Raw genomic sequence first — 4313 nt, 5'->3', positions numbered from 1 at the left:
ACAAGCTTTATTTGGAGCTTGCTATACAGCAAGAGAGTCAGTCATCACCGCTTGTGCTTGGCAGAGACTGAAAAGGCAGGTCGAGCAGTGAGAAAACTTTACAGTGGAAAGAAATGGAAGGTTTCAGGTTTGCCGTGATTGGAGGTTGTGGGCAATGCCGACGCTGGAGGTGGGCTAATTTAGAAGGGGGGCATTCTAAGCGATTGGTTAGGGGAGCATATGCGGCTCTCTCTGGTTGGCTGTAAATTAGAAGTGGAAGCAAAACTTTGGGAAGCTGGCACTTATTGATAACTTCTATTTGGGGTTGACTGCTGCAGAGGTGGTTTGGCTTAATCCTGGACTGGCTGATGCAGATTGTGGATTAGCATTCTATTTTTATGTATGGTCTGGCTACTCTCCATTTCGGTCTCTCAGTTTGCACTCTGACAAATATCCGACAAATACTGCCCCAGCAGAATTTGAACTCATAATGGTTTGGAGCAGTGTCAGAAGAAATAAGCCAGTCTTACTTCTAAGAAAATGCAATCAATCTGATCGTCTCATTTTAGATACATTTTTTCTACCATAATAAGTTTCTTCTTTTTATTACTATACTTTCTGCTAACTGCTATATTAACTAGATTACTTTTAAGCACAAAATTTTAAACTCATAAAAAATATATATATACAGGTAGGGCCAAAACAGCCCTATTTCATTTTAAAGCATTTATGCAAGTTGTGAAAATGTTTCAGACTATCAATTATCTTGTCTTTTACCATTATCACAAAAAATTCTTAAGTGCTCAAATATATGACACCTCTTGATAGGAATACATTACAGGTGTACTTTTAAAATTCACCTGAATAAGGCTTTCAGTATCCTCAGGCATTCATGTTAGCACCGATATTCTAGTCTACTGCTTAAGGTCGAATGGCCAAAGTTAGCTTCAGAGTAGTAAAAGCTACCACCACCCTAACAACAATTATTATTACCATTTATTGAGCCATTACTGTCTGCCAGGGTCTCTGTACATTCACATTTAAGTTTATTTAATCTTTGCAACACTTTCAACGTAATTTAAAATAGAAAGCTAAATTATATCGATTCATTTATCCATCAAAAAAAAAAACATTTATTGAGTCTCTCTGAGGCCCAAGGATGATTGGCTAAAGTGGACGTTGAGTCAGGAGTCAAATCCACACCTGCCTGCATCCACTTTCTGTGTTGTAATCCAAATGCACCCAGTTTTCCTTGTGAGCTGAGGCTTATTCACAGGAAATACATCTTTTGATAGGCTCTAAATTATGGACCAGAATGTCCCTGATAAGGTTTTCTACCACTAAAATTAAGTGCAAATGCCACATAAAAAGAACCCAAGAAGTAGAAGTTGATACTTTGTCTTTAATATTTTCTTCTGAAGTAATATTTTATAATTTTTTCCAATTAGCAAATAGTAATCATGACATACTACTGGAGGATGTTAAGTGGATGTCTATATGAGATATGATGATAAACACAAAACAGGAAAAAATAGATTCTATGTGTTGGTTAATATATAGCTCGACTTGACTGGGCCATGGGATACTCAGACATTTAATCAAACATTATTCTGAGTGCTTCTGTGAGGGTGTCTATGGATGGGGTTTTAACTTTTTTTAGTTATGTTTATATAACTTTTTATATACCAAACATAAATATAACTAAATATCATTTTAAGAGATGGGTACAAATCTTTATTATATTATTTTGTGTTTGAAATACATCTTATTTAAGTGAGAAAATACAATAAAGTTACCTGAAAGTCTAATAGAATTAAGGAAAAACTGTGTATAATGAACACCTGCAAATGATTAAATGAAACAGGAAATGTTTAACCAGTTACAATGTATAATGGGAAAAACATCACTTTAAAAATACACACAAAATATAAAATTCCTAGGGATATTTTAAAAAGAAATGTGCATCACATGTGAGTCTTGATTGAAGAGACATAGAAATATGTACCTGAACAGGTAGAAAGAAAATTTTCTAATTCTTCAATTAAGTAGTTTAAAGGAATTTCAAATAAATGTCAGTGGAGATTAATTTGATATCCTAATGTTAGACTGCAAATTCAATGAAATTGTAAATTGCTGAATAGCTAAGATACTTAAAAAGATGTAAGCAGAAGGGACTTGAAATTTCAACGATTAAAAGAATAGGTTACTCATGCAAAGATACTACTAAAACTTCAATGGATCATGATTCTGAAGAGATACAACAGTTTTCTTATTTATTAGAATTTCTATTTATAATTTATATTTATATGAATTCAGTACATAGTTACCTTTTCATTACAAATAGCTACCCAGGGAAGAAGGGAGGTGTCTGAGCTCTGGGTGAGCTGGGCGTCAACTTGCCCCGAGTGGGGAACGCATGCCTCAGCTGGGCCTGGGGGCAACCCGCGGAGCAGCTGGTCCAGTCATGGAAAACTACTGGAAGTCACAACCAAAGAAATTCTGTGATTACTACAAGTGCTGAAGAGTGGACAATAGGCCTAGCATTGAATTTCATGCAAGAGGAAAGAATCATAAGGAAAATGTGGCAAAGAGGATCAGTGAGATTAAACAGAAAAGCCTGGATAAGGCAAAGGAAGAAGAAAAGGCATCAAAGGAGTTTGCTGCAATGGAGGCAGCTGCCCTGAAAGCGTACCAAGAGCATGTGAAAAGGCTTGGCTTAGAGTCAGAAATTTCAGAGCCAAGCATATCACCAGTAACCAGCACTATCCCACCCACCTCTGCATCAAATCAGCAGCAAGAAAAGGGGCCCTGCAAGGGGCAGATGGGTAGAAGGCATAACCTCTGAGGGTTACCATTACTATTATGATCTTATCACAGGAGCACCTCAGTGGGAGAAACCTGAAGGATTTCAAGGAAACTTAAAAAAGACGAAAGTGAAGACTGTTTGGGTAAAAGGTTTAAGCAAAGATGGTTATACCTGTTATTATAATACAGAAACAGGGCAATCCAGATGGGAAAACCCTGATGATTTCATTCCACACTCTGGCGATCTGCTTTTTAGTAAAGTCAATGAGAAGTCACTTGGCACCCTAGAAGAGTCCAAATCATCAGATTCACATAGTGATTCTGATGGGGAACAGGAAGCAGACAAAGGGGGAAAAAAGGAGAAGTCTCTACAGAAACACAAAAGCTAAAAATAAAGTTTAAGGAAAAAAATAAAAATAGTGATAAAGGAACTGAAACAGAAACACAGAAAGAAAAAAATACCCAAGGTAAGAATTCATCGGGTCCAAATGAAGAAAAACCCAAAGCTCATGAAAAATCAAACCCATATGGAGAAAGGCAAGAAATTAAATAAGTTGAGTCCCATGAGGAGGTAGATTTGGAACCTCCAAGCACTGAAAATGAATATGTACCAACTTCAGAGGCTGATGCTGGTGGGGAACCCAAAGTGGTTTTTAAAGAAGAAACAGACACTTTTCTTGGAGTTGTGGCAGATGGAGTGGCTCCAGTCTTCAAAAAGAGAAGAATTCAAAATGGAAAATCTAGAAATTTAAGGCAACGAGGTGATGATCAATAACTATAAAAAAAAGCTTTTTGTACCGGCTTTTTGGACAGAATGGAGACTATACATCCTATAAGCTCCTCTGTGTTTGTTTTACAGTACTTAAATGCTAAAAGTTTAGACTTATTCTAAATGTATTTTATGTGAATTTAAAATAAATCTTTTTTTTAATGTGGAAATAAACCCCAAATAGCTAGGGAATTAAGTCAATCAGTAAATAGTGCATAGTCAATTAACTGAACTTCTAGGGGTAAAAGAAATCAGTTCTCCAGGGACTCCATAAAACGTCTGAATGCAGAATAGCTGGGTGCTGAATCCTCTTCCCTGAGCTGTTGCCATCACCACCATGTCAGGCTTCAGTCAAATACAGACAGCGCACTAAGGAAGTGGAGATTTGTGGCCACCTGCAGGAGAAATCATCCCTGGGCCACAGAAACCCTGGAGGAACCAACATCAACAACCAAAACTAGCAGCTACCCTTTCACTTTTTTAAAAAATATGAACAATCGTTATACAACCCTGGGCACGTGAGGAAAATAGCTGCCAGAAATGATAATTTCATACTCTAAAATGAGAGAAAATCCAAAGAAAACAGAGCTACTGAAAAAATAAGAGAGAATTTTAAAAGTATCTAATTAGTATTCTCAGATCCAAGAGAACTGCAGTGGTAAAAACAAGAGCAAGTTACAAAGATAGAAAGGCAATGTCGCTGCAAGAAGAGTTCTTGGAAGTCAAAAGTATGATTGAGAAATGTCATAACTCAATAGTA

The 4313-nt window shown here is 36.7% G+C and overlaps 1 pseudogene; it reads left to right on the top strand.

Annotated features, from left to right (window-relative positions):
• Window positions 1–2443: 2443 nt before the first annotated feature.
• Window positions 2444–3559, top strand: LOC116741981 (annotated as a pseudogene).
• The last annotated feature ends 754 nt before the right edge of the window (window positions 3560–4313 follow it).

Source organism: Phocoena sinus, chromosome 16 (assembly GCF_008692025.1).
Source record: "Phocoena sinus isolate mPhoSin1 chromosome 16, mPhoSin1.pri, whole genome shotgun sequence".
Taxonomy (NCBI): Eukaryota; Metazoa; Chordata; class Mammalia; order Artiodactyla; family Phocoenidae; genus Phocoena; species Phocoena sinus.
Note: the sequence above shows the minus strand (reverse complement) of the source record. Positions and strands in the feature narration are given on the sequence as shown.